The 22,541-nt window shown below is 40.5% G+C and overlaps 1 long non-coding RNA gene across 1 annotated transcript in view; it reads left to right on the top strand.

Annotated features, from left to right (window-relative positions):
* The window catches only part of LOC110348894 (uncharacterized), a 101,462-nt gene that overhangs the window by 26,572 nt on the left and 52,349 nt on the right, over nucleotides 1-22,541 (top strand). Inside the window, exon 2 of the long non-coding RNA XR_002394496.2 lies at nucleotides 14,483-14,583. This is a non-coding gene — a long non-coding RNA (uncharacterized LOC110348894). The remainder of the gene's footprint in view (nucleotides 1-14,482; nucleotides 14,584-22,541) is intronic.

Raw genomic sequence — 22,541 nt, 5'->3', positions numbered from 1 at the left:
TGGGGACATGAGCACCATAAGAACAGGTCCATTTTTCTTCACTGTTGGACCCCTACTATTAGAGCAATGTGTGTCACGTAGAAGTGATTAAAAGACATTTATAGGGCCGAGGATTTAGTTCAGTGGTTTCACTGCCTGCTGCGCAAGCACAAGGACCCAAGTTTGATCCCCCGTTCCAAAAAAGAAAAAAAAAGACATTTATAAATGAATCAATGAGAACAGCAGCAAATTCAGAGTTCCCAGACTGTTGAAGGAGCGATACCTAAATACAGTTAAAATGTAGGGCAATAATTCCTATGATAAAGGGACTCTCCCCATAGAGGTACCTAAACTACCTGGGGGTACAATCAAGGTTGACCACTGGGGAAATGGTATGCAGATTCAAGCCTGGGCGATGCATGAGAGCCCATGGGGAAAAAGATGCAGTTCTCACCTGCATGAAATTCTTCTAATGGATGAACAAATGCATAGGCACATATTCCACCACATGATAAAGCGCTTGCTTTATGGGGTATCACAGGTAGTCCAGAAGCAACAAGATGGGGGCCCAACTCAGCCCAGGGGAAGCTCTGGCAACACTGACAATATTTCTTATATTGAAACACTTCCTGGTTGGGATGCATCCACATTCTTTCACCCATCTCCAGAAATCCAAATTTGGGAGGGTGTTGCCTGGATACAAACCACAGCCTTAGGAACCAAGGAATTGGCCCAAGACTCGAGAGGTACCCAACCACCATATTTCCCTATTGTTGCTTCTTATTATGTAAATTCTACTGTACCCACATCCATCTAATCTTGTGACTCTCCACCCTCTCTGTGTATGAGGATTGTGGAGATCTCAAAATAAAATAAAATAAATGAGTTTCAACTCAGACTGAACAAACCTAAGTCTCCGGGGGAGTAAAAAACATGACTTTTAAAAAAAATCTCACTGTGCACCTAGCTACTAGCTGGCCCTGGTACATTAATGTATTTTAAAACTGGCTGTGGAGTGAGTTTAAAAAATTGAATGTGCATCAGAGAACCACAGATGTGATTCAAAGTTCAAGGAGAGTTGTTTTTCTCAAAGCCCAGTCATTTTTTTAATTCTTTAATTCTATTTCTGCCTCAGGACCTTTGCACTTATCTCTGCCTGGAATGCTCTTTCTTTGTGTTTTTTAAAAATTTTGTGAAAAAATAAAACAAAATTTTCATAACAAAATGATAAGAGAGTGGCAATAGCTAATATACTGTGTACTGTTACTTTCAAAGTTGTTACTCGAAGTATAAGATATTGACAAAAAAGAGCCTCTCTTACAAGAAGAAACAGATATTAGCACAAAACTTTCTTTTCAATGAACTAAGATGAACTAGTAGCATAAATGAAACAAATTAACATATATATTGAAATATTTTTGAAACAGTGAGATAAGGTAATTTGGGCAACCATCTGAACCTCTCCCCACTTCCTATTTGTCTATTTTAAATTTTGCTCCTCATATGTTTATATATACTTTCAAATTAGGCTTCCAAAAATAAAGGACCCAACCAAAAATGGGCAACCTAAATTACAGACACTGCTCAGAAGTATAAATGGCCAAAAACTACATGAAAAAATGTTCAACGTCGCTGGCCATTAGAGAAATGCAAATTAAAACTACTTTGAGATAGTGTCTTACCTAAGAAAGAATGGCTAGCATCAAAAAAAATCCAAGAATAACAAGTTCTGGTGAGGATGTGGGGGGAAAGGAACTCTTCTACATTGTTAGCGGGAATGTAAGCTAGTATGATCACTGGAAATCAACATGGTGATTCCTCAAATACAGAAATTCTAAACATAGAAATTCCATTTAACCCAGCTATCTCCCTTGTAGTATCTTCCCAAAAGGGTTAAAATCTTTATATTACAGGAGTACATCTATATCCATAATCATGTTTATAGCAGCACAATTTATGATAGCTAGATCTTGGCAACAGCATATATGTCCTTCAACAGATGAATGGATAAGGAAAATGTGATATTTATACACAATGGAGTACTACTCTGTGGTAAAGAAAGATGAACTTGAAAAATTCATGGGTAAATGGATGCAACTTGAGAACACAATATTAAATGAAATAAGTTGGATACACAAGCTTAAATATTCCTTTGTATTTTTGCACATCTATTTTCTTCTTCTTTATGTCTCAGCTTAAATATAGAGGCCCTCCTTGGCCATCTTATCTGCTCATCTACAATAGTTCCCACCCATTCCTCTTCTTGGGCTAGTTTTCTTTGTAACCCATTACCTGATTTATTTCCTTCACAGCATTTAACATAACTTGAAATGCTCTTATTTACTGTTCTATCCTTAACATTAAAGAAATGAACCATTTCAGTAAAAAGATCTGATGCACATAAAGCGCTTGGCACAGTGTTCTGTGCACTGGAAGGGTTAGGAAATGGCTGCAATTGTGAATGTGGTAATTAATAATTATTATAAATGAAGAAACATACAATGCCTACGATGAAAATGATTAGCTCTCTGACAACATAAGAAATGTTGTAAGACACTGGAGCACTACCTCTTTTTGTATCAATCAGTTCGATACTAAGTCTCCTGAAGGCAGAGGCTCTGTCCTATTTATTGTTAAGCAGTGCTTAATACAGTGTCTGGTACATAAGATGTCCGGATTTCAAGACTACTGGGTTGCCTCTAACAGGATACCCTCGAGGTTGTATAAATAGTAAAAATAAATTTATTGGATGGATGAAAGGGTTTAGAGAACCCAAGAGGAGCAAGGGGAGTTGGGCTTATAAGGAGCTTGAACCAAAAATTAGAAAGTGATCAGGAATTCACCAGTTTCCCTTTGGCTGTTTCCAAGGTGGTTTGCTCTTCATTTCTTTCTCTTTGCAAACTGATTTCCTTTACCCCTTGGACATAGAAATGTTTCCAAGACAGACTTTACAATGCTTTCCACTCTAAACATCCCACTAAGATTGACTAGTGCCTGGATTCTGAATTTCTAGGGAAGAGAAAAATCAGATTGGCTCTAGCTGCTGTCAATCATCACTGCTGGGCCAATCAACTGGAGCCAGGGGATGGGAAGAATGTGATCATGTCACCGTCTGCTTTATTAGCAGAGGTTGAGAATACTGTGTCTCCATAAAAAACAATGGAGTTCTCAGCTCAGATTCTCCCCTTTAAGTAGAGCTTGAGAGAAACATTTGCATGTATTTTGTTTGGGCCGAGATGCCAAGGAAAAGGAGAGGGGAGACTGGAGAAGTGAAATAGAGAAAACCGAGCCAAAGGATTATTACTGAGCTAATTACTAATGTGAGGAACTGGGGCTAACACTCCAAAGAGACTCCCTGAGAATTGTCTAGAGTGTACTTTAGAAATGGCTCCTTGAAAATGCGAGATGGAAAATTTCATCCATCAACTCTTACCCTCTTTGGGTCAAGGTCATGCCCCCAAGAGTGTTAGCTCCAACACATTTTCGCTTTCGGAAATGCACCCAAAATGCTCTTGGATCAAACCCTAGAGCAGAAAGCAAGAGGTATGGCGCAGTTGACGCAAGGTATCTTCGGAAGACAAGTAGGCGATTTGCTGTAGCAATGGCTGGAACCAGCAAGGTGGGCCAAGAGGGTGTGTGACAGAGAATACAAATTGTCTAGCACAGGAGGTATGGACAGGATGTCTAAGAAGAGAGCATACGGGAGGGCAAAATAATTCATGGCTCCAGTATCTGTTCAGTGAATGTTTTCTGAGTGAATGAATGAATGCAAAATGATGGCAAGTTTCTAGGAGGAAGTAAAATTTTAAAGACTCCCTTCAGTATGAAGACCAAATCTCGGGGATGTGTGGGTAATAATAATCTGTTCTCAAGTATCAGTAAAACTCTGGGCTTCAAGAAGTGTGATGCAATAGGGAAGGTAAATGATATTTCCCCCATTTGGGCTGGAAAACAGACTTGGCAGTGGCAAGCACTTTAGGATAAGAGCATAATGTCAGCATCAGGGCAAAGCTTAGCTTTTCCTGTCTGCTTCACCCTTTTGTAAGTTACATGGTTAGACTACAAGCATATGCAAAGTATCAAATTTACCTCCATTTTTGCATTTTGTCCTCCGTGTATAATTCAGCACAGTGAATACAGGGAACATTAAAATCTAAAGCGCTTTCTAATTTTGTTTCACTATGAGTATGAATGTAACCCTCAGGACTCATCCCTATGGCCTTAACTAAACTTGGTCTTTTATGCTATGAAGAGGCAGGATAAAGATCTGAATGAAGACTCCAGTTGGTGGAGGGCTGGGCTGACTCAGCCCTGATAAACCTGCAGTTGAGAAATCAATAGAGCCTTTTCAGGGTTGCCATTATCCAACAAAGAAAAAATTTCAAAAATAAATAGCAGCATGGTATAAATTAGATTAAGAAGATAACAGGATATGCTGACTTTAGGGCCATGTTAGGGCCAGCGTAGGAGGGAGAGAATTAGTGATTTAATGAGCTCAGCCCTGTCCTTGCTTGGGCTATGCAAGTGCTTACTCTGGTTGAAGAAAAAAAAGGAGGTCAAAAGTGAAAGCAAATTTCAGATTTCAGCTGGAATTTCATCCAAAGCTTACCCTACACTGTAATCTCTGGTCAGTTCATCATTGCTTGGAGGTGGACTTACAGAATGGTTAACTCAAACTTCACTCTACCATGTGATAGTGTGCAAAGGATTTCACCTGGCTATGAGCCTCAGTTTCCTTATCTGGAGTTGGACCACCCAAGGCTGAGGCTGGGGGGACTCATTCAACAACAAAAGTCATTATGTTGCTAGAGGAGGAAGAAATAGATGCTGGGTAGGAAAAAAAACACCAGTTACAAATCTGTCTTTTTTTCTTTTTTAACATCCGTGTTTCTAGAATCCTTCAAAATGCCCCCCACAGAAGTCATTAGTGGTTAAAATTAAAAGAAGTATTTGCAGCACCCTTTTGCAAGGTGCTGATTGCGGGTTACTACTAATCAGCAGGTGGCTCGCTTGGGTCCAGAGAACAAGTTCAGGGAGAACTCACCTGCCCCTCTGCTCCTCTGGGCTCTGCTTCTTACCTACTCTCAGATTCAGGTACTTCTTCTACTTGTCTCAGGTGGCCTCTTTGAAATTTATCTCTGACTTTCCCATGCTACTCTTATCTGCCAAAGTTACCAGACTGTGCCCTTCTAATCCCAGCTTCTCCCCTGTTATTAGTTCAGTCTTATTAACAATGATACTTTGATTGTTGGCCAAGATATGATTGGCCTCCAAATCAACACCAGATGGCCTGAGGATCTATTCTAAGATTTTTCCTTCCTGTCACCAGGCAAAGCTCCTACAGGTAAGTATGGCTCATTTTTTTTAGGTAGGGCTACCCCATCACCCAGCTCAAGGGGGCAGCACCATTCACCGGCATAATCCATATGAATGGAGCACTGTGGAATTTTGCAGTGCACAATTTTATTGACTGCATGGCTCTGTCTTCAGAGGTGAGAAGGATGAAAACATTTTTCTTTTTAATAATGTTAATCATGGGCTGGGGATTTAGCTTAGTGGTTCTGCCGCCTGCCTTGCAAGCACAAGGTCCCGAGTTCGATCCCGGCTACCAAAAAAAAAAAAAAAAAAAAAAAGACAGAATTAATAATGTTAATCATAAGACATTCCCAAGTAAAATTGGTCCTGAGGTGAAGTCTTGCCCAACTCTGATGTTTTATAATGCAAGGAATCCTTCCCTTACTGTGATGGCTTTGTAAAGTATTCAACTTGGCCAAGCTGCAACACATTCCTCAGAATCCTTCTCCCTGTGCATTTCCAAAGCCACCAGAAGGATTTCTGTGACAGATTTAGAGGGTAGAAATGCAGTAACAGATGTTTTACTTTTCAGTCTATAGGCCAGGCAAAACACCTATGGTTTAGACATGTTGGTGTGGGCTACCTTCTCATGGATTCTCCTTAACTTCTCTGACTCCCAGACCAGGTGTGTATCTGGCCCCATAATGAGAGATGCTCCATCTGTCAACTTTCCATCACTATAACAAAATATCTGTGAAAAAAACTTAAAGGAAAAGAGTTTATATTGGCTCTTGGTTTCAGAGGTTTCAGTCCATGGTTAGTCAGGTCCATTGCTTTTAGGCCTGTGGCAAGGCAGAAACATCATGGTGAAAAGGTGTGGTGGAGCAAAGCTGCTCATTTTATAGCTGCCAGGAAACAGAGAGGGAGAGCCAGAGAGGAAGGGTTAGGGAACAGATACAGTCCTCAGAGTCATGTTTCCCTGACCCAATCCCCTCAACTAGACCCCACTTCCTGTTTCTACCACCTCCCGGTACTGCCATCAAATTATGATTGCATCAATTGGTTAACCCACTGATCAAGTTAGAATCCTCATGACCCAATCTTCTTCCAAAAGCCTATCCTCTGAACACATGAGACACTTGGAAAACATTTTAGATTTAAATCATAACAGCACCAACTCTTCCCTGAGGAGACTAACATCATCAAGGTCAAAGGCAGTGAGAACTGGCATGGCTTCTTGTGAGTCCTAGCTTGTCCTTGCTCTCTCATACTTCATGACTTTGTGCCCTCCTTGACTGCCCACCTGCAGATGTCAAACTCCAGCATCAGGTGCAAAGACAGCAGCCTTACTAACACCATTTAATCTTTTTCACAACTGAGTATAAGTTCACATGTCTGGGAAAAACCCTCCAGTATATTTATACTCAACCTACTGAGTCTGCTTCTTTGACTGACTCCTGAATGACCCATGCACCATGGAAGTTATATTCCTGAAAACTACCATGGATGTGGGGCCTATTTTAGATTCCCTGAAAGAACAGCCTGATATAAGTACTTGTGGGCCTGTGGTTTATGTGGTGGCTGATCCTGGGAAGCAGACACAAAGGAGCAGGGAGCGAATGCAAGCAGAAAATGTTGCGAAACCAATAAACAATTCACTGTTTGCAGGCTCTTGTTGTAGGCAATGGGGCTCAACTTCACTGGGGCATCTGGGAAGCATGATGACTGCCTCTCAGAAGTCTGTCTGAAGTCTTAGAGGCAGGAATGCTGAGTTATTTATTTTACACAGGCTTAGGGCCCCCACAGTTGTGCTAAGGTATCCCTTATGGGTATCCCCCATACTTCTGGGATTCACCTGCCTGAGAATAACCAGGTTCTTGCAGATTTAGAGAAAGCATGGAGGTAGAGAAGCAGAGATATATGGGTTCTGGGAAGGTCCTTCAGGTAGGATAGTACCAGTGTGCCAAGTCCATGAGGCCACAGTCAGGGGAGAGCAGAGAGGATGTGATTTTGGTACCAGAAGCATCAATTGTCCCTGCAAAGCTGCTGTTTGCAAGATCAAGTCTCATAGATGTTCCTGGGCCAGGTGGGAGCCATTAAAATGGCCACAAAGATATATTTTATATGGAGCCTAAATAAATGAGTTCTAGAATTTTCTAAAGTCAAAAACTTGGTATGATAACACACACACACACACACACACAATCATTTTCCAACTCTCTCTCTACCACCTCTTCACCTCCTACATTACTTTCTTCTATTGTTCCGAAGACAAAGTATCTGCAGCCCCATTCTTGATAGAAGCAGATGCTTCTCAGACTTTGCAAGCAGCCCTTACTGGCAACCCAAGTGAGGGCGCTGAAAGAAGCCACCCATGTGTTAAAATGAAAATAAAAACACTTCATGTTTGAAAAATATAAAAACTGAGATACACATGTAAAAACATGGAACCTCGGCATTCCTGGCTATAAAGTGGGAATAATAACAGCAAGTGTGTGTAGGTTGTTGAGAGAATTCAATAAGATTGTGAGATGTGCCCAATGTTTGATGGATAGTAAAAGTAACTGATGATGATGGTGACAACCATGGTGCTGCTGCTGCTGCTGCTGCTGCTGATGATGATGATGATGACGATGACGATGAAGAATTGATCAGATCTGGCCACCTAAATTAATGAGATCTGAGCCCTGAAGCTCCAGTCATTCCTCAGCCACCGATCTGAGAGTTTAGCAAGGCTTTCATCACTGGCAGGTGAGCAGAGGCAGAGAGCTCCCAGTGCTCTTTTTCTGGCTCACGGATAATGGTTTCTTATACAAGCCAGTGTTTCATTGATTCACTATTGATCTTTGAACGGGGCCAGGAAAAATCTTGGACCACGAAGACAGAGGCAGCATTTTCCAGCCCAGTCCTCCCCAGTGGGTGTGAGGGGCATCACTTGCTGTTTCGAATGACCGGCCTCTGCCTTGCTCGGGACAAGTTCTTAATCCAAACCTGCCTTCCCCGACGGTCCCCTCTCTCTGGTGTCCCTTTTTTGCTTCTGTCAACCCTTCCCCCGCTGGCTCCGTTTGACCTTTAATAAGCGCCGCTTTTGTGCAGAGCTGCTGGTGAATTATTGCCGCCTGAGCAGCTCCCCAGGGCAGGATACCTACCCAGCCCCTGGCCTCACCGCAGCTTGTAAGAGAAAATTACATTTTGATCTACATTTCCCATTTCCATTCTCTGTCACCTGGCTTTGGAGACAAAGGGAAGAAAAGAACGTTTTCTTGTTCTCTACCCCCCTCCCGCCCACCCCGCCCCGAGTTGTCTGTGTATTCTTCCTCCCTCCCTCTCCCTCTCCATCATCGCTATCCTGCTGGGCAGCTGTGGAGATAAGTGTCCTGGTGAGGAATCACCACTCGGCCATCTTCCCTTGGTCTCTGGGGTCATCGAGTCCCAGAGGTGAGGGTGAGATGGCACCTGACAGTCCCCCGATGGACCCTGAAAGGAATAATAAAGCCATTCTCCCTCAGGCCTGCTGTGATTGGCCCAGAGCAAGTAAATCTGTCTTATTACATTTTTTTTTACAGTGTCCTGTAGGGCTTTGTCTGTTATGTGTGTTTTAATTGAGATAAAATTCACATAACACAAAATTCACCTTTCTAACTGCTTTAAAGTGTACAACTCAGTGGTTTTCAGCACATTTGGATAGATATGCAAACCTCACCACTACCCAACTCCAGAATATTTTCCTCATCCCAAAAGGAAACTCTGCAACCATTAAGGCAATCTCCCCCCATTCCCCTTCCCCCAGCTGCTGGCGACCACTAATCTACTTTCTATTTGTATTTCATATAAAAGAAATCATACCCTACATTGCCTTTTGTGTGTGTGGGTTTTTTAATGTAATAGAATGTTTTCATGCTTCATCCATATTATAGCTTGTATCAGCACTCCGTTCTTTTTAATGGCTGATTAATATTCCATTGTCTAGAAATACCACATTTTGCTGCACTGATTTGTCCACTGATGGTTTAGATGGTTTCTACTTTTGGACTATTTTGAATAATGCTGCTCTGAACATTTGTGTCTAAAGTTTTATTTGAATGTGTGTTTTCAATTGTCTGAGATTCAAAGCTAGGAATGTAATTGCTATGTCAATTATTATATTCTATATTTAATTCTTGACAAACCGCCAGATTTCCCTGTAGTGGCTGTATGATTTTACATTCTCCTCAGCCATGTAAAAGGATTCCAGGTTTTCAGCATCCTCATCAACATTTGATAATTTCCATTTTTAAAAAAATTACAGCCACTTTAATATGTATGAAACCTTATCTCTTGTGGTTTTGGTATACATTTCTCTAATGGCCAATGGTGTTAAGGATCTTTCCATGAGCATATTGACCTTTTATAGCTTCTCTGGAGAAATATCTATTCAATTACTTTCCCTGTTTAGTATTTTTTATTAATACATATTTGTGATACACTGGAATTACATTCATTTTGGGAGTTAATGAGTATACATACTGCATCTTAATCATTTTTACTCCCCTCCCCCATCCCATCATTCCCTCTTTCCCCTTTCCCAGGTCCCCTTCCCATGCCCATAGAGTCTACCTTCCTGTTTCTTATGTAATAGTAGAGATTCCTCAAAAAACTAACACTAGAGGTTCCATTTGACCTAGCTATTCCTCTTCTTGGTATCTTCCTGAAGTAATTAAAAGTATCATACCACAGGGATATATACACACCCATTTATATCAGCACAATTTGTAATAGCCAAATCTGGGAAACAACCCAAATACCCATCAATGGAGAAATAGTTAAAGAATATATGGGTTTTTCTATACAATGGAGTACTACTCTGCCATAAAGAAGGATGAACGAGACATTTATAGCTAAATGGATGGATGCACCTTGAGACCATACTCCTAAGTGAAATAAATCAGGCACACATGTTTAATCACCACATTGTTGCTCTAGTGTGAGAAACCAAAAGTGTAAATAAGGACCAAAATGGGAAAATAAGGATCAAATTTGGAAATGGGAAGAAACCGTTCAAATGGAAAAGGGAACAAGGGAGAGCGGAGGGGGAAAGGAAGGAAGGGAAAAGAAAAAAGAGAATAGAAGGAAAAAATGGAAACAAAGCTTTTGTAAATAAGGAGGGGAACAAGGGTTGAAGGGAGGGGAGGGGATGGGGAAAAAAGAATCAAGATATATTATGTATGGGTACAAATTCCCTATGATGAATGTGATCACTATGTATATCTAAATGTACCAATAAAAATAATTTTAAAAGGTCTATTCATTTTCTTTCAAATGACTCAAATTTATCCTTCTTTACATCTGATTATTACATCATTATGTGTGTGTGTGTATATATATATATATATATATATATATATATATATATATATACCACATTTTCTTCATCCATTTATCTGTTGATGGACATACAGACCACTTCCATGATTTAGCTACTGTAGATTGTGCTGCTATAAACATGGATCTGCATGTATCACTCTAATATGGTGACTTTCAGGAAGATACCCAGAAAAGGTATAGCTAGGTCTAATGGAATTTCTATTTTTAATTTTTTGAGCAATCGCCATACTGATTTCCACAGTGGTTGAACGGGTTTATATCCCTACTAGCAATGTAAAAGGATTCTTTTTTCCTCAAGCCTCATTGCATTTGTTGTTCTTTTAGCCCTTGATACTTCCCCATTTTTAGAAATTGGATTATGTGTTTGTTTGTTGTTGAATTGCAAGAGTTCTTTTTATATACTAGATACTAGAACTTTATCAGATATCTGATTTGGAAATATTTTATGCAATTATATGTGTCACCTTTTCATGTTAATAGTGTTATTTGATGCACAAAATTTTTAATTTTGATGAAATCCAACTCATCTATTTTTCTTTTACTCTTTCCAGTTTTGTTTTCATATTTAAGATAGTACTGCCTAATCCAAGTCACAGAGATTTGCACCTATGTGTTTCTTCAGTAGTTTAACTCTTGCACCTAAGGGCTGTGCTCATTTTAGGGTTAGTTTTCATTATTTGTGTTGGATGGGCTTTCAATTTCAGTTGTCCTGACATCATTTGTTGAAAAGATGATTCTTTCCTCCATTAAATGGTTTTAGTATCCTCACTGATAATCAGTTGATCATAAATCCTTGAGTTTATTTCTGGACCCTTGAATCTATTCATCTATGTGTCTCTACTTGTTGGTGCTACACTGTTTTGATCACCAAAACTTTGTGGTACCTTTTGAAATATGAAAGTGAAGGTCTTTTAACTTCGTTTTTTTTTTAAAGTTTGTTTGGCTATTTGGGGCCTCTTGAAATTCCAAATGAATTTTAGGATTAGCTTATCTATTTCTGTAACAAAAGCAATTGGAATTTTGGTAGGGATTGTATTTTGCTCAGGATTGTATTGAATCTATAGATTACTTCGTGAAGTATTGTCATCCTAACAATATTAAATATTCCAATCCAAGAATATGAGATGGATTTTTATTCACTTATGTCTTCCTTGATTTCTTTCAACATGTTTTGTAGGTTTCCATGCATAAAAAGTTTTATTTTTGATCAGTCATTACTAAAATATTAGTTTTGTGATCAGAATCTAGTCCCAGCAAGAAGGTTCTACAGGGCACTGCATTTCACACCATTGTGGCAGATATGGAGACGGGCTGCTCATATCTTTCTTAAAGAAAGGACTCACTGTGGAGTTCCAAAGAGTCGGGTTAGCTGAAAATGCTCAGCTGTCAACTTCACCAGGGTCTGCTTCAATTTTTAAGACAAAATTCCACTGTTCTCAGGAAAACCCTTGGCCAGCAATGGACAAGGTACTGGAAGCTGAGGACAATGCTATTCTCAGGACAATCTCTGGCCCATGATTTGAAAGGCAGTAGATGGTACAAGGCCTGACTTCCACTCAAAGAGTGGCTCCTCTAAAAAGCATTCTAGGGCTGGGGATTTAGTTCAGTGGTTTCACCGCCTGCTGCGCAAATGCAAGGACCCGAGTTCGATCCCCAGTATCAAAAAAAAAAAAAAAAAAGGCATTCTATTCTAGAGCCCCTATTGGGCTGGTAGAAATCTTGTCAAGTCTGCATTGGGATCCAATATCTGCTCTTGACCAAGCTTGATTCCCTCCTTTATTCCCCATGCATAGCTCCCCAGCTGCCCATTTGAATTCCTAAGTCTGTCCTGACATCTGCTTTCTAGGGAATCCCATTTGTATAAAGCCATCTTACTCTCTAGTCTGGCTCACTGGTTAGCACATCACTGAAATTCTAAAAATGCTTCCAAATAGAAGAAAGGTACTCTCTGTTTTTCCAGTCCTGAGGATGAAATTCAAGGCTTCAGTCACCTTAGACAACTGCTCTACCATTGGGCTACATCCCCAGCTTGGAAAGACCCTCTTGATGCAGAATCCTGAGCACACAAGAGGAGTCTTAATCCTTTTGTTGCCATTAAGGAGTAATTTTTTGTCATTGACCCATGTAGCAGGATCTTTAAGCATAGAAATGAAGATGCATTTCTCTTTTTGAAAGTTTAGATGGAATCTGTTGATAGTGGGATCAGTTTGAATGGTAAAGTGCCTAGGTTTATATTATCCAAGGAAAGAGAATGTTATTTTTCCAGAAGTTCTTTATGTGGACCATTGTGGTCAAAGCTGAGTGAGAAAATATGACAGTAATAGGAAATGAGGCCAGAGAACTGACTTCAAGTGTTTGAAAAGTAGAGAATTTTTCTGTGATGCTTTTCAAGGAAAAACTTGGATGCTAACTTCTTATTATTCAAGGCTCATCTTAAATGTCACTTCTTCCAGGAAGGCTTCTCTAAATCTCCTCTCCTTTACCTCCAAGACTTGATACAGTCAGTATGTACTCCTATATCACTCTGCATTTCTTTGCAATATTTTGTGAAGGCAGGTCTAGGTCTGATTCATTTCTTGGTATTGTTTCTTCAACACTAAGATCAGTCCCAGGCTCACAGGAGGTGCCTAGTAAACCTTTGCTGAGTGAAAGAAGAAACAAATAAGCTTAATAGGTAGAAGTTAGAAAAGGAAGAGATATGGATTCCATTAGAACACTTGATAACACTGTTAGCATTGAACTATGTTCAACAGTGAAATGGGCTGGTTCAAAAGAGTAAAGAAAACAAATCCAAGTTTTTTACCCTCTGGTCCTATGGATTTCCATGACACCAAAGCTTCCTTAAACTCATTATATCTATCCTCCTGCTTACCTTGTGTTTCTGTCTGCATCTTCCTCCTCCACTTAGAGGGACTTGAGTTTTTTCCTAATGAGGATAAGGAAAGGAATTCTGATGTAGAATTGATTTTTCATCTGCTAGGAAATCAAATAAAGTCAGAATATTAAGGAGCTACCCAGAAGAATAGAATTTTGACTTCTCTCATGCTCTAAGGTATTTCCTTAACAGCAAGTACCATTTATGAAGCAGAGACACTGTAATAAATATGACGTACAAATCACAAATTCTCAAGTTCCACTGCTAGGTGGGAATTGTTATTTCTCAAATATGAAAAATCCATGGAATTCAGAGCTAGCTGCTCAAGAAAGCCAGCCTAGGCATACAACCAGCTCAGTGGAGGGATACTGACCCCAAACAATGGGCCTGAGTGTCTTTGTGCCCCGTGCAATAGGACTTGGATGATTCTGACAAACAGCCCCCAAAATTAGATGTAACACTCATGTTTGGACGAGTCCCACAACCATGTAGCACCTAGAAGTCTGTAACAAACAAATGCAATGTTTTTGCTAATTTTATTATCCAGATTTTTAATAGTCTGGAATAAAGGGGAATGACATTCAGAAGTACCTCCTAAATCAACAGAGAGAGATTCAATTATTTTTGCTGTCATTTGTGTTGTCTGTACTTTGAAGAATGCTAATTTTCTAAAAATTAGTTACTGGAATATGATAAAAGAAAAGTCTCCCCCCTAATCAAGTAAGTAATCATTCCCTGAAAGGCTCAGTGGTGGGAAAAACTCAAACCCTTGAAGCTTAGGATCTTTTCTGGGAAATTGGGTTACACTGTGTAACATAACAGGTGCAAGTGTGAAAGCCCTGATAATATTTTTATAGTTATAAGAAAACAAAGTTGGTATCTAAATAAGGAAATGGCAGAAGACAGTTTGTGCATATCAAATTTTTGGCAATGGGTCATTTATAATTAATCTTCCTGCATTATTCTCAGCTCCCCAGAAAACGTGCGAGTGCAGTTTTGCCAACTTCCGAGCAATCAGTCGCAACGATGAGTGAGTGTTGGTCTTCATGGAATCCAGAACAAAAGCAGAGGTATGTTGAAGTGTCAGGCAAGGCCAAGTGATCAGCAGTCAACTCTGGTGAACTCAAGTGCAGCTGAGGCTTTGCTGTGCTGTTCTGAAAGGTCTCATGGGAACCCAGAGAAAACCGAACAGCAGGCCCCACAAGAGAACCAAGAGCTAACAGGATAGTGGTTACAACCTCAGGCTCCTCCAATTGCTTGCTGTGTGACCCCACATGAATTACATTGCTAGTCTGTGCTTCCTTCTCAATAGGGGAGATGATTGTATATATACTGCTGTTGTCAACAGGAAATGGGTTAGTGATTGTGCTGTGTTTGGCATTTCTGATAATACTCACTAGATGTTAGCTGCAATATGTACATAGGGTGCCCCCCAAAGCCTCATGTGCTGTGAGGCTGGGCTTGTGGAAGGTGTTTGGATCATGGGGACCCTACTGCTGACTTGCTGTTAGGAGGTGGGGCCTAATTAGAGGCAGGTCACTGGGGGTGTGGCATGGAAGGGTATATATTCCTTCCTGGCTCCCCACTTTGCTCTCTGCTTCCTGACTGCTATGATGAACACCTTTCCTCCACCCAGGCCCTCCTGCCATGCTGCTTTTGTGTTTAAGCCTGCTGAACATGGACTGAATCTTCTAAACCGTGAGCCAAAACAAACATCTCCTCCTTTAAGTTGTCATATTGGGTATTTTGTCCCAACAATGAGGAAAGTGACTAACATATATTTCTTCTAAAGTACCTTTGCACAATTGTCCCATTTTTCTTTTGCTTCTGCATGGCTTCAGCCTTATTGTGGGTCCTGAGTCTGCCTGGCCTACAAAGTGTGAGTGCCTGTAACTCTCTAGAAATGATCTTCTTCTCTTAGTTCAAGTTGCTAAGAGGGAGAATCTAATTAGATCCCTCCCATCCAAGTCAGCCCCTGCTAGCCTTAGACCAAGGCTGGGGTCCCTCTGACACAGAGTTCCTCCTTGTTCCCAGAGTGAGGGGGTAGGGTCTCCTTAGTAGGGCTGAAGGTGAGGAGTCTCCTTTTTGAAAGTTGGGTTAGCATCAGTCTTCTGGATCATATTGTCAAGAAGCACAGGTTCGATCTCTCCTGGCTGGGATGCCAGGGAAACCCTTAAGGAGCTGTGCAAATAGTATTACGTATGAGGTAGAAGTTCATAGTAAGCTTGATGCAGTAGACAGGAAGGAACCATCATGGTGACTGCAACTTGCAAATGGAACAGAAAAAAGTTGTGTGTGTGTGTGTGTTGTTTCTGAACAAGGAAGGGCAAGAGAGAACTTGGTGAACCAAATTAAAAGGTATATGTATGTCCAACACACTGTTTTTTTGAAAAGATTTCATTACCAGTTTTAAAATTTTCAAAATTTTTTAAAATGGGAAAAATTACAACTAAAATGTTTGGTAAATAAAGCAAATATTTTCAAAGCCTAGGGTAGTGATGCACACCTGTAATCCCAGCACTCAGGTGGCTGAGACAGGAGGATTGCCCCAAGTTTGAGGCCAGCATGAGCTACATAGGAGTTCAAGGCCAGGTTGAACTACAGCGCAAGACTCTGTCTTAGAAAAAATTTTCTTAATAAATACATAAGTACACAAAATGAGTAGTTAGCAAGCCAACTGATGATTCAGCAAATCCTAGCTTTGTTTTCTTTTTTTCTCTGACCTTCCATTTTTGCATCTGTTAATGGGTTCATATTAGTGCCTCCTAACTTATTGAGAGGTTTCATCAATGCCTACATAGGCTCAAAAGGACTGATAGGTAGCTGGTAGGCATTGGCATGGCTGTGCTGATTATTGGCAGCTAGCATCCAATCTGATGAGGGGGATTGTTCCAGTTGTTAAAAATGTTTAATATCATTCTTCACCACATATTGTAGGAGCCAAATTCATGACACTTCTTTTATTACCATTATCATTATTGTGATTATCTTCAGCATCATTCCTCAGCCCTGTTTGGCTTCCCACCTTAGAAAAGAATGAAGAGAATGAGGCTATAGGAATAACTGCTAGTCAGGGGTGAGGGAAGTGGCCTCAGCTCCATGTTTCTGGGCACCAGGAGGGAGAACAGTTCTGACCCAGCGTGAGTTAGATAAAGAGATTTCAGCAGCATCCCAGGTTAGGCCAAAGTGTGCTCTCCTGGCCCAGAAGGGATAAGCTCTATTTACAAACCAAATGCTGGTGCACACTGAGACGGGAAAAGAGACAAGGGCTTTGGGGAGATGGAAGGATGGATGTGGAGGCATTGGGCCTGTATCCTTGGGTAAGAAGGAGAGGTTGAGGATTAGGGAATGAAGGGGATCGGGGGTTCATTGCAGGCATGATTGGACTAAGTACAGAAGGATGTGTAAAAGCTGGTGGTGTTTGAACCTCGTGCTTCTATTCTTTGTTAGTGTTGGCTCAGGATCCTTCAAAATAAGCTTGCTAAATGTTTCTTTAGACCCTAAATGGATGACTAGATGGATGTGTGAGGGTGGATAGATCCAACAGATAGATAGAAGCATGAACTGTGGAAGAAAGAGAAGCTCATTGAAAAATGAACAAATAAGTGAATGAATATTTGTATGAATAAATAACTGAAATGATTAATGGGGATAGAATAATTCAATGAATTAGTTGACGAGAAATAAGGAAAACATTTATCAAGGGCTTCCTAAGTACTAGATATTCTGCTAAGCAATTCACTTACATTATCTCATTTAATCTTACAACAACATATAAGGTAGGCACCATCGTCATTTCCATTTTATAGATGAGAAACTGAGGCACAGAGGAGTCAAATAACTTGCCCAAGATTACACAAGAAGAAAGCAATAGAGCCACCATCCCAGTGAATTCTTTAGTCTTTACTCTTAGCTACTATTGTACATTATTGACTTAGTCCATTTGTGGTGCTATAACAAAGTACCATACACTAGGTAGCTTATAAACAACCAAAATGTATTTCCCTCAGTTACGAAGGCTGGGAAGTTCAAGATTGGGATTCCAGCACGGCTGGTTTCTGGTGAGGGCTCCTTTTTGGGTTGCAGATGATTGACTTCTTACTGTGTCCTCACATAGTGGAAGCTGCAAATAATCTCCCTCTGGCCTCTTTTATGAGGGCACCAATCCCATCTACTACGGTGGTTCCTTCATGACCCAATCACCTCCCGAAGACCTTACCTCTTAATACCACCCCATTAAAAACTATGTTTCAACGTCTGAATTTTAGGGGAACAAAACATTCCAGGGGCCAGAAATGTGTGGATTCATTTTACTCCATAGATAGGTTGATCTCAGCCTCTCAAGCCAGATAAGCGATTCATTCATAGATTCCACAGGCATATAAATGTGCACCTACTATATTCTAAGTACTGTCCCAAGCACAAGGGTTGCATCAATGAGCAAGCAGACATGGGTATAGCTTATGCTTTAATAGAGATGACTGACAATAAATAAACACATGTATAATTTCAGATAGAAGTAAATACTTTGAAGAGAAGCAAAGCATGTAAGGAGTTATAGGGCAATAGGGGTAGTGTGGTATGGAGGGGAGCTGTTTTAGACTAACTGCTCACAGAAGACTTTACAGAGAAGGTAAAAAGACCTGAATCATAAACTGGGCATTGCACAAGGATCCAGGGAAAGCATTCCAGGCAGAGAGAATAGAATGCGCAAAGGCTCTGAGGCAAGAATGCACATTGTAGGTTTAAAGACTAAGAAAGAGGCTAGCATCACTGGATGGGGGTGAGTGAAGAAGAGAGAGATAGGAGGTACAATCAGAAAGGGAGAGAGGCACCAGATCTTTATCCTAGACTTCGTAGGCAGATACAAGGAATAAATTTTGTTTTAAAGGAGTCAAGACATCCGAATTGCATTTTAAAACATCCCTCTGGTTGTTGTAGGTTGTTATATCATCCTTGTCTTTAATCTAACAAAACACTTTGGTCAGTTAATATAAGAATGAAGAACATTTGTTTGTCCTACTTTACATGATTCCAACTGCCCTCTCTCTCTCCTCCTCTCCTTTCTTCCTTAGGAACCCATCTGTCATCTATTGGTACCACCTCCTGTGCTACCAGTGCATTAGTGGGAAGCCATCCATACTTTTCATTCTCTTTTTCTCTCCCAGGGGTCCTTGGCCTGACCACTCATTGCACAGCCCCAGCCAACAGAGAGAGAAAAAAGACAACACCAACCTATATGTCCGTATGTCCAATAATAGGGGATTCTTTAAGTAAAGTTTGGCCTTCAAAAATGATGCTGGGGATAAGTAGTTGCTGATGTTACAGCAATATTCTATACTATGGCAATAATAATGACAGCTACTTGAACACCTATTATGCACCAGGCTTTATAACCAATGTATTTTACTCTATTTCATCTTCTTGGATAGACCAATTCCACTTTTGTCCCCAGTGTATAGATGAGGAGCTTGAGGCTTCAGCATCTTGCCATAAGCCACTAAATGAGGACACAGCTCAGCTAGAGTAAAAGTCAGGTCTGTCTGATTACAAAGCCCATGTTCTCAATGCATACCACCTGCATGCCACTGGCATATAACTGGGCTGCATTGTTAGAGAAAGAAAGCTGGCTATTAACTAATAAGGGCAGCCTCAAGCCCATCTTCTTTGGTATCAAAAGGGCATACAGCTAAATGTTAAAAGTTATTATCTCTGGGTGGCTAATTATGGAATATTTTTGTATGTGTTTATGATTTCTGTAATTAGAAAAAAAGCAATAAAAAGTCTCTATGTGCTTTTCTTCTCTACTCAGCCCCTCTCTTCCTCCCTTGTGGCCTCTAGACCAGTTGTGGGCTTCTCTATGAATATAAAGCTAGCATGACCTCTTCCCTTTGGCCTCCTGGCTTTGCAATTTCAGCACAATTCTCTAGATTGCTTCAAATTTTGCAAGCATTCTAGATGCTGAGGTGGTTGCAAATTTTTCACCTCCAGGAACAGACATATTGCTTCTTAGCTGGGGGCTTGAATAATATATTTGCATGTGAGCCAAGTCCCTAATGTGTTTGCCATTTAGGGGGTGAACTTGTGAACTTGGTAATGGCCTCAACTCCTGGGGTCAGGGCCAGGGCTTTTTGGTGATAGGAAAATGACTTAGATCTGCTCAGTAAGAGGCTGGGCTTCGAGAATAAATGGGGCTGAGCCAGACTCTGTTGCCAGCCCTGAGACCGGACATCTTTCCTTCTGCAACAACATCTCAGGAAATGGAGGTCTGTGTGTGTCCTATGTTTGAAGGTAATTTCAATGAGAGATAACCCCTGGACTCTGCCATGTGAGCGTGCATTTATTCACAAAGACAATATTTATTAAACACCAACCCTCTCCAGGGCTATGCAAAATCCTGGGAATTCAGCAGTTGAGGGAAAGACATTGCATTTGTGGAATTCACAAAGTGGAATCTGTGAGGAAGACAAACACTGAACAAATGTTCCAGTGTACAAATGTAACAGAAGGTGGAAGTGTAGGGTGCTGCTGAAGCACATGAGAGGGGGTAGTGAGCCTGTGGATGCAGGAAAAGCAGCCCCTGGAAATCATGTTTGAACTATGAGTGGAAGGCTGCCTATGCATGAAGCACGTGAGGAGCAGGGAAAGAAAGCATTCCAGGCTGAAAGGGTGCAAATGGAAGGACCTAACAATGTAGGGAGCAGGTGCAGGTGCAAGTCCAGCAAACGACACTGTTACATTTGCATATTATTTTAGGGGTGAGAAGAAAACTTTTGAAAGATTAAACTAGAAAAAATATTTTTTTTTCTAGGAGAGATATATATCATCATCATCATCATCACTATCATCATTATTTATAAGAGAGGAACTTGAAGCCTGCAAACATAAAGAAATGATAAGGACATCAAAATGCTAATTACCCTGATTTGATCAGTATGTACTATATGCATGTCCAGAAATATCACACCATATCCCATAAATATGTACAAGAGACTTTTCATTTTAAATGACAGCACCAAGCAAAACCAAAAGCAGAGAATGAAGTTGCTTCTCTGGAAGGGAGGATGCTTTTGTGCCAACACATTTTTCTTTCATTCAACAAATATGTACGCAAAGTCTGTGATGTAATAGACACAGTCCTGGATGTTGGAGAAATGAAGGACAAAGATCTTTAACTGTGTGGAGCTACTGTCTGGTGGAAAGAAGCAAGCAATAAACAATAAAACAAAGAAATAAATGATATGATATTGCATAGCACCAAGAGTCATGGAGAAAGATAAAGTAGCAAGGTGTGATAGTGCACAAATATAATCCCAGCACTCTGGGAAGCAGAGGCAAGAGGATTGGAAGTTCAAGGCCAGCCTGGACAACTTAGGAACTTAGTGAGATTCTCTTTCCAAATAACAGGCCTGGGGATGTAACTCAGTGTGAAAGCCCTGGGTTCAACCCCCAGTGCTAAAAAAACAAAGTAAAGGAGGACGAGGAGACATAAAAATCCAGCGTGGCTGAATGAGTTGAGCTATTCCTGTCAGGTGTCAAAGATGTCCTGTAGAAGTTGCCATATGAGTGGGGAACTTGAGGATGCTAGGGGAGAGCCCTGACCTCTGATTGACCAGACCCTATCATGTGATCTCCCTTCCATGAACTTTCTGGCTGTGTGGCCAGGCTGTATGGGAGGCAGGTAGAGCTTTGGAACAGTGAGGAAGTCTGGATCCCCTTGGTCATTCAGAACCATGACCTTGGACATTTGACCTTGGGTGCTTTAATCATCCAGGTTTAGCTGACTACAAATAGAGAATGCTCAACCACAGAGTTTGCATCCAATTCTCAGTTGCCCCTTATGATTATTTTTTAAAATTCTTTTATTGGTACATTTTAGGTATACAATACATTTACATTTATCATTGGGTGCTTGTACCTGAACATGATGTTATCTTAGTTCTTACTTTTTCCCCCATTACCTGTGCGCCCTTCACCTCCTCCACCTTTCCTTATTTACATAGATTAATAGCAGCTTTAACTCCATCTCCTGATCACTGGTTGCTTTCTTGAATGCCTGTACTTATTGACCTTCTAATTTAAAATCAGAGATGAGCCTGATGAAGTGCAGAGCAGAACCAACACTGCTGCCCAGGTACATTACCACAGTGTGTTGCAGAGATGGAAATCTCCTGACGATATAACAGGCATCCATTAGGGAAGCTGAATTGAACCTTTGGTCATTAATCAGAGCCTCCTGATAAAGTCTGCTGCAGCCAGAGTGGTGTGTTCTTTTTTTCTTTTTACAGATAGAAAACAGTATCATTGTCTTTATCGATCTCTACTCCTATTATTATCAAAATATACTCTTTCAAAGTCACTCCCTGTAGCTCCCTTCATCCACCCTATCCTGTAGCCTTCTACTTAGAAAAGGTAGTGGGTAAAAGTAAAAGTTTGATGTTTAGTGTTCGATTTGCAGCCTTTTGGCTTGTAGCCTGGGTAACTTGTGACAAACTAAGCCTCAACATACCTAGCCATAAAATGGGGCATTCGTGCCGAGAGGATAAAATTACATAGTGAACTTGACATTTTTGGATATGACTTCCAAAAACTAGAGCACATAAGAATGACTTTAGTGTCTTTTAGGATTCAGTTGCATAGGCCATATCCACAGAGATTCTGACTCAGTAGTCCAGGGGTGTTTATTCCTGGATGATTTTCTGCAAAGGGTTCCTTAGGACATGCTTGATAAAAATACGGCTCTATCCTTCCGTGTTGCTGAGTATTTTCTCCTACAATATTTTCAGCCCAGATTGTGCACTGTTCAACTTTGTCTTTGCTTTAAGGTCTATCTTAAATGCCTCTGCTGTAACACCGTTCCCATGTCCTTAGGTTTGAAAGTAGTTACATTCTTACTTATGACTGCCCCTATAAGCTTATCTCTCTTGTATTATATATCCTTTCATTGTAGATTATAAACTGAATATTATGAGCTAAATGTTATTAGTTAGAATCATGAAAATAATAATCCAACTTGTGCTTATGGCTG

Source organism: Heterocephalus glaber, unplaced genomic scaffold, assembly GCF_053883595.1.
Source record: "Heterocephalus glaber isolate CG9 unplaced genomic scaffold, H.glaber_assembly_v1.0 deba00001687, whole genome shotgun sequence".
NCBI lineage: Eukaryota > Metazoa > Chordata > Mammalia > Rodentia > Bathyergidae > Heterocephalus > Heterocephalus glaber.
Note: the sequence above shows the minus strand (reverse complement) of the source record. Positions and strands in the feature narration are given on the sequence as shown.